The sequence below is a fragment of the Suncus etruscus genome, chromosome 3 (genome assembly GCF_024139225.1).
Source record: "Suncus etruscus isolate mSunEtr1 chromosome 3, mSunEtr1.pri.cur, whole genome shotgun sequence".
Classification (NCBI taxonomy): Eukaryota; Metazoa; Chordata; class Mammalia; order Eulipotyphla; family Soricidae; genus Suncus; species Suncus etruscus.
Genome location: NC_064850.1, coordinates 145,221,158 through 145,232,973, shown reverse-complemented (window position 1 = coordinate 145,232,973; position 11,816 = coordinate 145,221,158). Strand labels below are relative to the sequence as shown.

At 46.8% G+C, this 11,816-nt stretch overlaps 1 protein-coding gene across 1 annotated transcript in view; it reads left to right on the top strand.

The window, feature by feature from the left end:
- Positions 1–3,800: 3,800 nt before the first annotated feature.
- YES1 (YES proto-oncogene 1, Src family tyrosine kinase) overlaps positions 3,801–11,816 on the top strand; it is a 71,271-nt gene continuing 63,255 nt past the window's right edge. The window contains exon 1 of the mRNA XM_049770070.1: positions 3,801–4,022. The gene's annotated coding sequence lies outside the window, so the exon portion shown is untranslated. The remainder of the gene's footprint in view (positions 4,023–11,816) is intronic.

The window sequence follows — 11,816 nt, the reverse complement described above, 5'->3', positions numbered from 1 at the left end:
ACACCTCCAGGTGGTGCTCGTAACACCATATGGGATGACGGAGATAGAGTCAAGGTTGGCTGCATCAAAGCAGGCACCTTACCTGCTGTGTTATCACTTCGACACCCCTCCCAATACTGTATTCTTTTTGTTTTTTGGGTCATATCCGGCAGCACTCAGGGGTTATTCCTGGTTCTATGCTCAGAAATCGCTCCTGGCAGGATCAGGGGACCATATGGGATGCTGAGATTCGAACCACCATCCTTCTAATGGCAAGGCAAACGCCTTACCTCCATGCCATCTCTCTGGCCCCCCAAATACTGTATTCTAATCATATTTTTGTTTAGAGAAGTTTGGATGGGCTTTTGTTTGTTTTTGTTTTGGGGCCACACCCAGCAGCATTCAGGGGTTACTCCTGGCTCTGAGCTCAGATATCACTCCTGGCATACTGGAGGGACCATATGAGATGCAGGCATCGAACTATGCCCTATTGCTGTACTATTGCTCTGGCCCCTGGATGTTTTCTTTCTATAGGCTAAGGAGTAGATTTCACCTGATGGTAGAGGTTAAGGCTAAAACAGTACACACAATAGAGGCACTAATCTGACCTGAAGAGATCCAGGCCTCCAGTGGTTAGCACCATCTGGTGGGTGGTAATTTAAGGGGGTTGGTAGCAGATGGTTCTGAAGAGACCAGAAACCAGTGCCTTGTACTCCATGCAGGATTTCTAAATAACAGGAGAGCAAAATCATAAGCATAGCCTCAAAGACAGAAGCTGAGGCAGATTATGAACAACAGGTAGGAGAGGTTTATCCTGAGCACAAACATTTCCTGGCAAAACCACATGATCCAGGGGGATAGTGAGTGTTTCTCGGTGAATTCCTAATCTTTCATATTTGCAAATAATTGTAAGCATTAATCGATTTAACTACACTTGACTTTTATAAGGATTTAACATATTTTATTTATTTTGTTTTTGCACTCTCTCAGGCATTCCTTGCTTCGGTCCCTTATCACTCCTAGCATACACAATTAAGCCAGACTGCACCCTCTGGGTGGAACACAAAAATGAGCTGCTTCCTTTCTCCATTTCTCAAATGAACAGATTCTCACTTAAAAGCAATTTCTATGTACTTACATCAGTATGAAATCCAGCATTCTTTCATATGTGTGTTCTGGTCTCTGTTTTAGCTATTCTTGGAAGTAGATCGATAAATATTCTGAAAAGGGGAGGGGAATTAGGGAAATAATCCTCAAATGACGATTAAGAAAACTCAATGTGGGCCCGGAGAGATAGCACTGTGGTGTTTGCCTTGCAAGCAGCCGATCCAGGACCAAAGGTGGTTGGTTCGAATCCCGGTGTCCTGTATGGTCCCCCGTGCCTGCCAGGAGCTATTTCTGAGCAGACAGCCAGGAGTAACCCGAGCACCGCCAGGTGTGGCCCAAAAACCAAAAAAACAAACAAACAAACAAACAAAACTCAATCTAAGTTAATATGACTTAAACAGCTAGGAGTTTTTTTTTTTTTACATATTCTCCCACCTTTAAAATCCATATTATATATAACATCTCTGAAGCTATTTTACCACTAAAGCTGAGGGGTAGGGATAAACTAGTACTTCAGTTCATTGATTCTGGAGGATTGCTTTGGGGCTAAACCCAGCAGTGCTTAGAGCTAACTCCAGGCTGGACTTAAGGGTGTAGAGGATCGAATCTGGGTGAGCCCTAACCAAGGCAAAACTGTACTATCTCTCTGGCCCCCAGTTATTATTGATTTGCTCCAGCCAGGGCTTCACACATATATATCCATCATTTTATGTCAGGCTTGCTTTGGACAACAACAACAAAAAAATCTATTTCATTTCGGAAACTGCTCAAGGCATCTAATTTTCGAGTTTAAATTAACGAAAAATTCAATATAGATTTATATGAAAACCGTACCGCCTAAGGTTGTCTATAGCAAATGAAGTTTTAGTAGCTAAATCAAGTAGTAAAGCACCTATGAAGATACACATCTATGTCCACACCTTTGTTTTTTGTTTTTATAGAGCTCAAGGGGGTTGAAAAGGTCAAATCGTGGAGCCGGAGAGATAGCATGGAAGTAAGGCGGTTGCCTTTCATGCAGAAGGTCATCGGTTTGAATCCCAGCATCCCATCTGGTCCCCCGAGCCTGAGTGTAGAGCCAGGAGTAACCCCTGAGCGCTGCTGGTTGTAACCCCAAAACCAAAAAGAAAAAGGAAAGATCAAATCGTTACATGCATTTATTTCCCAAGTTGCTAGAAGATCAGCACAACTTATCTGATTTGTCGTCAACGATTCTAAAATTCGAGAGAAAACTACAAAACCAAACCAACCACAAAGGAAACCAAGAGCTCCCCATTCGTGGTTCTAGTGACTCCCGAAGAGGAAATCCCCAAGAGGAAGGAAATCTAAGCGTCTGCGGGCGCTCGTCGTGAGTCTCAGCATCCGGCCCAATTCTCATCTCTGCGGCCCCCTCAGCCCACCTCCCAACCTTGGGGTTTTGCTCCTTCTTGCCCGCGGGAAGGCGCGTGGCTGGGCAAGTGAGCGTGCTCCGTCCCCACAGCTGTCAGGCAGGAGAGGAGAGGAGAGGAGAGGAGGGGAGGGGACAGGACAGGACCCCGCTCTCGCTCGCTCGCTCGCTCGCTCGCCCGCCGAGCCCCAAGTCCCGCTCCAGTCCGGCCTCCGGGCGTCAACAGGAAGCTCGCGGGCCGAGCTTGGATCCGGGACTCGGAAGGAAAGCGGCCGGGCGCTCCCGGGGACGTGAGGGAGTCAGAGATTTCGTTTTCACTACGCGTGCAGTGAGGAACAAAACTGCACCCCAAAAGACCTCCATCCGTGCCCCGCAGCCCTACACAAAGCCTTGATTTCGGGGCGCAGGGAGGGAAGGGAAAGGACGCCGTCGGTCTCCAGGGCGGGATCTGCACCCCGACGACGCCCTCTCCCCTCCTCTCCCCTTCTCTCCCCTCCCCGGCTGAGGAGGGGGCGCTGTGGGGCCGCAGAAGCGCCTCCTCCTCCTGCTCCTCCGGCTCCTCACGCCCCCTCAGCTCACGCCGCCTCAGGAAGCCGCCCGGACCCCGCCGCCATGTTGGGCCGGGAGAAGTGACTGGGGGACGGACGCCCACGAAGCCCCCGGCCCGGGGGGCACCGAGGTGAGCGAGGCCCCGCGTCGCCTCAGCCCGGGAAGGGAGACGAGGCGTCTGCGTACGCGCACGCGCGCGCTCAGGTATAGAGCAGCATCTCGCGCCCCGCCCCCGCCAGCCGGACGGCGAGCCAAGGGGGCGGGGCTGGTCCGGTGGGCGGAGCTTCTATTGGGGCGGAGCCGGAGCGAGCGGGGCCTCGGTTTGGGGGCGGTGCTTATCTTGGGGGCGGAGCCGGAGCGAGCGGGGCCTGGGCTTGGGGGCGGAGCTTGATCTGGGGCGGTGCTAATTCTGGGGGCGGGGCCGGAGCGGGCGGGGCCTGGGTTTGGGGGCGGAGCTTGAGCTGGGGCGGTGCTTATCCTAGGGGCGGAGCCGGAGCGAGCGGGGCCTAGGTTTGGGGGCGGTGCTTACCCTGGGGGCGGAGCCGGAGCGAGCGGGGCCTGGGCTTGGGAGCGGAGCTTGGGTTGGGGCGGAGCCGGATGGGCCTGGTTTTGGGGGTGTGGCTTTGGGTTGGGGCAGGGCTTATCTTGGGGCGGAGCCGGGCGAGCGGGGCCAGGATTTGGGGCGGGGCTTGGTTTGGGGGCGGGGCCTAGTTTGGGGGCCGCGGGCTGGGGTGGGGAGGGAAGGGGAGGGGAGGGGAAGGGAGGTGGGGGAGCCCGGGAATTCCCTCCTCCCCAAGTGCAGCGAGGCGTCCGGCCGGGGCTGGCTGTGCGCGTCGTCGCTGCTGCTGCTGCTGCTGCCGGGCGCCCGGGCGGTGGAGGTGGAGGAGGAGGAGGAGGAGGAGGAAGAGGGGCCGCGGGGGTGGGCCTCGCCTCCGCCCCGCTCCGCCACCGCAGCGACGGCTCCTGCTCCGGCTCCGGCGAGCGCGGCCGAGGGGCAGGTGAGGTAAGGACCCGACCCCGCGGGGCTCCGGGCGGCGCTCGGCCTGGCTGGGGGGCCGTCGGCGCCTCAAGCGCCCGCACTTCTCCGCCCCCCGGGCGAGTCGGGAAGTTGGGGAGAAAGTTCTCCCCTCCCCCGGCTCCGCAGCGGGCGGGCGTGCCTCCTTCCCGCGCTACCTGCTCGCTCGCCCCCCCCCCGGGTCCCCACCCTGGTCCGCCCCGGGCCCCCGCGCCTCGTCCTGGAGGAGCTTGCGTGGGACCCCGCCGCGCCCGCCCCGCCCCGCTTCGTCCCGGCTCCAGCGGGCCGAGCGAGGGGCGAAGCGGCGGCCCCTCTCGGGAGAGGCGGCCTCGAGGTCGCCCAGGGCCGGGGCGCCCGGCCCAACCCGGAGGCTGTCCGGGAGCGAGTGTCCGGCCGACCCCGCGTCTTCCAGGTTGAATCGAGCCCCGCCACACGCTTAAAGTTTCCCTTTGTTTTGCGCTGGGGGGTTGGGAACTACGCCCTGCTGGAGCCTCTGGGATCGGATCCTGCCACTTCTTTCCGCCTCCCAGGCGGTGGCTTTTAGGGTGCCCGAACGATTTTTGCAAGTGTGTGCTTCGTCTTAGAATTGCTTCCAGGTTTTTGGATTTTTTTTTTCTTCCTCCTTCATTGGGCATCGGACTTCGCCTGCCTTTTCAAACCTCAAACCCGAGGTAGGAACGGCTTTCCAGTCTGGGTGTGTTAAGTGAGGGGAGACCCCAATCCATTTCGGATTTTTGGTCTCATTTCTCTTCTGCAATAATTACAACCGGCGTGGAATTCGTCACACACACACACACACACTCACACACTCACACTCACACTCACACACACACGATCTCACGATGGAGGAATGATTGAAAATCACGAAAAGTTCCATCTGACGGAGTCAGCTTTTTCTGTTCGCGCTTTCAGGATTTATTTGCCTGTATGTTTTGTTTTGTTTTGTTTTGTTTTTTTCAAAGAGATGATTCACACTGGGACGATTCGTGTACGATTTTTCTCTCGTATTTCCAGGCGTTGTTACCGGTCACCAATCTTGACAGTTCTAAATAGATCTCAACTTTTATGTGAAGTTCTGAAAGTAACTTATCCTCTAAGGAAAACAGTATCAAGTGGCTACTTGTAGGTATTCAAGGCAGATAGTATGTAACAGGTCTAACTTAGTAAGGAGCACAATGCTAGTAGGCACAAAGTGCACAGGACATCTGAATGGACAATGTTTTGGAAGCAAGGGATCTTATATCCATCATATATTTATACATATATGTATATATATATTACTCCGAAGAAAGCATTTCACTAAGCTTTACATATATGGATATGCGAATTAAATATGTATGTGTTTACACGTATCTTCATTAATGACCCTTGGTATTTAAGACAAGGAAAACGAAGTTTTTTAAGTTTTGGACATTCATTAACCTTTCAGTAGAGATTTTAAATGCTGGCTGATAGTTCACAAGGTACTAATTTTGAGAAGATTTTGTCTTTAAATCTGCATACAAGGTAGTTCATATTCATTTTTCCAGAATGAAAGATAACAGGACTCTTAAAATAGCATGCTTTGCTGTAACCACCATGATGTTATAATAGCTTTGATTTTGCACTATGTTTTTGCTGACTTCATAAACCACAAAATTGATTCCTTTCTGTTCAGCTGAAAGTGAAATTACAGCTTTGACCTATCATCCTGGGATAGGTGGAATTTGTCTTATGGGTTTGAAATATAATGTTAATACTTGGTTTAAGTTTAGTTATAATTTAGGAAATTCTCAAGCTGAACAGTCAATATCTGTGCAAATAAATTTTTTTTTTTTTTTTTTTTTTTTTGTGGTTTTTGGGTCACACCCGGCAGTGCTCAGGGGTTATTCCTGGCTCCAGGCTCAGAAATTGCTCCTGGCAGGCACGGGGGACCATATGGGACACCGGGATTCGAACCGATGACCTCCTGCATGAAAGGCAAACGCCTTACCTCCATGCTATCTCTCCAGCCCCTCAAACTTTCTTAATGCTATGTAAGAGAATAGTGAATATTAATGACCTAGTTTGCGTAGCAATGCAGATGTAAAGATTTCATACAATTTAAAATTGTTAATGCAGGGGTTTTTGTTTGTTTGTTTGTTTGTTTTACTTTTGGGTCACACATGGTGCCCTCAGGGGTTACTCCTAGCTCTGCTTCAGAAATCACTCCTCGCAGGCTGGGGGACCAGATGGGATGCCGGGATTCAAACCATCACCCTTCCTGGGTCGCTGCCTGCAAATCAAACGCCTTACCGCTGTGCTCTCTCTCCACCCTCACTGCAGTTTTTCTTAATGTATATATTTTAATTTAGTGAGAGTTCAGTAAAGCTTCATTAGTTCCTATTATCAATATGTTTAAAAATAATTGTAATAACAAATTTTTAACTTTAGCTTTTAATCCAAAACTTTCATAAAGCATAAATTGGTGTTGAGAAATATAAAAGAATGATAAAAGTATTTCTAAAAGGTCCCGGAGAGATAGAACAGCGGTGTTTGCCTTGCAAACAGCTGACCCAGGACCAAAGGTGGTTGGTTCGAATCCCGGTGTCCCATATGGTCCTCCGTGCCTGCCAGGAGCTATTTCTGAGCAGACAGCCAGAAGTCACCCCTGAGCAACGCCGGGTGTGACCCAAAAAAAAAAAAAAGTATTTCTAAAAAATCTTGTCTCAGAGAGCAATTTTTATAAAAAGATATGGATCTGGAGAAGCCCAGATTTTCTCTTGAACTTGTCTCTCTCCCCTTTCATCTCTAACTTTCATTCAGTACATCTATCTTGCTTTAAAAATAAGGATCTGAAAGGACAGAGGACGTTGGGATTGGATTGGGCCTATAATAAACTGGTGGCAAAGTTCTTTCAGTCTGATGGTGGGGGTTGTAAAGGTGTTGGCCTTAGTGTAATTCATTAATCCATACATTTGCCTTGTGTGTTTTTCTGTATTTCTGTTTTTAGTTTATATAAAACCTTTTTTTTTTTTTTAAGAAACCACAAATAATACTTTTTGTAAGGTACTTGGATAAAGAATGCAAGTTATTTGGTGGCTTGGGCTGTCCTTTGCAAACAGGATTAGACTTATTCAGATATAGTTGTCATAAATTTTTGCCATATAAGTAGCAATTTTATTCTGTTAATATCTTGAGGGAATAGGTTAGGTTTTAATATTCAGCTTCTATATTTCAGAAGTAGTAATCCTAACCTGGGCACTGTTCTCTCATCAAGTATAAAATAATGAGTTTATTTTGGGGGGAGGGAATTATGTAATATATCAGTTAGCATTCAGAGCTTAGGTATAGCATAAAGATAATAAGTCTTTAACTGTTTTCAGTTTTCTTTAACAGTTTCTAGTTTAATTATGTGGGATGTTTTGGTTTTGGTTTTTGCACCACACCCGTTTGATTCTCAGCAGTTACTCCTGGCTATGCGCTCAGAAGTCGCTCCTGGCTTGGGGGACCATATGGGATGCCGGGGATCGAACCGCTGTCCTTCCTTGGCTAGCACTTGCAAGGCAGACACCTTACCTCTAGTGCCACCTTGCCGGCCCCTAATTTTGTGTTTTTAAAGATTAAAAAGATGGTAGTGAAATTCTCAGCATAAAATCAGTATTTATTTGTGCTTTATGAAGACAGGTCAATAGAATCTAAGGAAAGCAATCATATGTTTCAAAAGAAAGCAAATGATACTGTGGTGTGGAGCAAAACATTCTGAGACTCATTGCATTATGCTGTTTTTGTTGTTTTATATAGTTGTTTTGCATTGTAATGTCGAGTTAAAGAAGAGGTTGTCATCTATTCCCAATCTTACATCACTGAAACTTTCAATTATGTTTTTATAAAGGTGATGTTTGTGGCACTGGCTTTGTTGTGTGAATATTAACAGGAAGTTTTAGTAAAGCTCTTTCATTGTTCTGAATCGTACATGGTTTTAGGTCACCTTCAGTTCACATGTAAGCGGGTCTCCAATACAAAGACAGGCCTGTGAGGCGCAACTGCTTTTCTTTAAAGGAAGTACTCTGTTAAAATATCTTGGTATCTTATTGGTTGTATGTGTGGGGCTACGGTAGGGTTTGTATTGTCTCCTTTCTTCCCCTCAGCTGCTCCAGTGCCACATTTAGGCTGAGTATTGCTCAGCTGCAGCTGCTGGGTTATTATGAACCATCCAGCTCCTGTCTAAACTCTGAGGCAGATTTAGCAAAAGGAGCTATAGTAACAGCCGAGGGTGAAAGAGAAGCGCTGGTTTTGCTGCCAATATCACTTTAACATGTCTGTATGCCAAGGAATCATTGGCTGCAGTACTACTACTGTTGTCTTAGAACTAGCAGACTTGATGGCAACATGTCCTAGTTTGTATAGGGTTTACCTGATTGTTGCTGTTTGAAGGTCTTGGAGTTTATTCTAGGAAAGAGAAAAATCCCTTAATTTCAAGTAGAATTTAGTGTACCAAGAAGATACTTGCAGAGTGAGTTACGCTCGGGTTCCTTCCACCTCTTTCGCACCCCAGAATGCTCTTCATTTCCCCTTGTTCGAGTATACATCTATGATTCTAGGTTCTCTGAAGCTGTGTTCTTAGAAATGCTATTTTGACTGGGGGCAGGCAGGGCTTATTGTATGGTACTTTGGACTCCTTACTTAATCTCAGGGAACATTATTAATAGAACTGGCTGCATAGAGCTTATCTGTGACAGTTAAGTTCTGCAAGTAGGTAGCTCGATTCATTTTGGTTTTAGTTTGTTTTCCTGTCATTTCTTTATTCCTGAGGTCTGGGAAGATGACCAGAAACAGAAATAACATCAACTATTCATGGTGATTTCCAAACTGAAAGATGCCACCAGCCATATTTTGTTAGCTCTGAAGTGTTCAGTTTCTAAATATCTGAAGACTGTACAGTAGAACAGTAACAGTTATTGTGGCACATGTTCAGAGTAAAATATTGGTGTGTTGACCCTTTTGTGCTTCTAAAAAACCCTACTATCAAAGCATATTTCTTCTTGCATTTTGCCTTTTTTTTTCATGAGCAATGTATATGGAATGTGCTTACTGTGACTAAACTTTTTTTAAAATAATTTTGTTTGTTTGTTTGTTTGTTTTTGGGTCACACCCTGCAGTGCTCAGGGGTTACTCCTGGCTGTGTGCTCAGAAATAGCTCCTGGCAGGCACGGGGGACCATATGGGACACCGGGATTCGAACCAACCACCTTTGGTCCTGGATCGGCTGCTTGCAAGGCAAACACCGATGTGCTATCTCTCCGGGCCCTTAAAATAATTTTTATTGAGATCAATGTGAATTACAAGTTTTCCACAATTATATTTTTATTTTATTTTTTTGTTTGTTTTTGGATCACACCTGGCAGCACTCGGGTTACTCCTGGCTCTATGATCAGAAATCTCTCCTGGCAGGTACGGGGCACCCGCGGTCCTGGGTCGGCCCGCGGTCCTGGGTCGGCCGTTTGCAAGTCAAACGCCCTACCGCTGTGCTATCTCTCCAGTCTCTGGGTTTGGACTGTTTTATGGGAAACTTTGAGGAGTCTCTTGGAAATAAGTTGAGTAAAGTTTGAGTTGTATACAGAGACATGATTCTTTATTCTTTTTTTTTGTTTTTGTTTTTTGGGTCATACCCAGTGATGCTCAGGAATTACTCCTGGCCTGGCAGGCTCTGGGACCATATGGGATGCCGGGAATCAAACCAGGTTCGTCCTGTGTTGGTTTCGTGCAAAGCAAACGCCTTACTGCTGTGCTATAACTCTGGCCCCAGGGACATGATAATATATATACATATATATATATATATATACACACACATACAAACAAACAATATATATGTTTTGTTTGTTTGTTTTTGGTTTTTGGAACATACCTGGTGACGCTCAGGGATTACTCCTGGCTGCACGCTTAGAAATCGCTCCTGGCTTTGGGGGGGGGCATATGGAAGGCCGGGGAATTGAACCGCAGTCTGTCCTAGGTAGACACCTTACCGCTTGCACAACCGCTCCAGTCCCTTGAATCTATATATATTTATATGTGGATTTTTTCCATACAAAACACATTATTACTTTGCATTATCTATTAATATCTTTTTTTAAAAAAATCTACCTTCTTTTTAATAGGTTAAAGTTAAACATTTTTTTAGGGGCCAAAGTGATAGCACAGTGAGTAGGGCATTTGCCTTGCACACAGCCAATCCTGAATGGACCCAGGTTCAATTACCGGCATCCCATATGGTCCCCTAAGCCTGCCAGGAGAGATTTCTGAACACAGAGCCAGAAGTAATGCCTGAACACCACCAGATGTGGCCCAAACCCCCCTCCCAAAAATAAATAAAATAAACATCTTTTTTTCAAAAAGCTTCTTAAATCTTTATTGATTGCAATTCTATGATTTCTAATAACTGTTAATTTTTTGGGGGGGGGTCATACCCGGCAGTGCTCAGGGGTTACTCCTGGCTCTGTGCTCAGAAATTGCTCCTGGCAGGCTCGGGGGACCATATGGGATGCTGGGATTTGAACCACCATCCTTCTGCATGCAAAGCAAATGCCTTACCTGCATGCTATCTCTCCTGCCCCAATAACTGTTAATTATGTAATTATGGTTTATTGCATATCATCTGCCTCTCTCCCCCAAAGTCCCAAGGCCCCTCCCTTTCAATTCACCCTGCCCCATCCACTCTGAACCAACTTTCCCATTATTGTCTTTGGTCCTTTGTTGCTACTTTACTAATTATCTTAAGATCCACTTATATATAAGGAAGATTATTCTGTATCTATCCCTTCTGACTGACTTCATTGTATAACCTCTAGTTCCATCCATGTTGTAGGAAATTGTGTTTGCTCTCAGAGCTGTGTAGTTCTCCATTTTCTTGATCTCTTCATCCATAATTGGGTGTTTGGGTTGTTTTCATATCTCAACTATTGTGCTAAGTGATTCATTGAACATGGATTTACATGTGTCCTTTCAAATTAATGTGGAGAGTGTGTGTGTGTGTGTGTGTGTGTGTGTGTGTGTGTGTGAGAGAGAGAGAGAGAGAGAGAGAGAGAGAGAGAGAGAGAGAGAGAGAGAGAATGTGTGTGTGTGTGTGTGTGTGTGTGTGTTTTATGGGTGGTAGATGCCGGGAAGTGGTATTGCTGGGACATTTGTATAGGAGTTTTTTTTTGGGCTGGGTGGCCACACTGAGTGATGTTCAGGTGTTACTCCAGGTGTGTGTGTGTGTGTGTGTGTGTGTGTGTGTGTGTGTGTGTGTGTGTGTGTGTGTGTGTGTGTGTGTGTGTGTGTCTTATGGGTGGTAGATGCCGGGAAGTGATATTGCTGGGACATTTGTATAGGAGTTTTTTTTTTGGGTTGGGTGGCCACACTGAGTGATGTTCAGGTGTTACTCCAGGCTCTACACTCAGGAATTACTCCTAACAGTCTCTAGAAATGCTGAAGATTAAACCTGTGTTGGCCAAGTACAATCCAAATGCCCTATCGCTCTTTATTCTTTTCTGTTTTGTTTTTTTTTTGTGCCACACCTGATGGCACTCTTGTTACTCCTGATCTTATGATCAGAAATTATTCCTGTCAGGCTCGTGGGACCTATGGAATGCCAGAGATTTAACCTGGGTCAGCTGCATTCAAGGTAAATGCCCTAACCACTATGCTATCGCTCTGCTCCACCTTGAGAGCATTCTGTATTGCTTCCCAACCTCATTGATATATGCCATTCTCACTGGCATGTGAAGATATATCACTGTTGTAAAACACATTATTTAGAGGGTTTTTTTTTCCTGGTTTTTG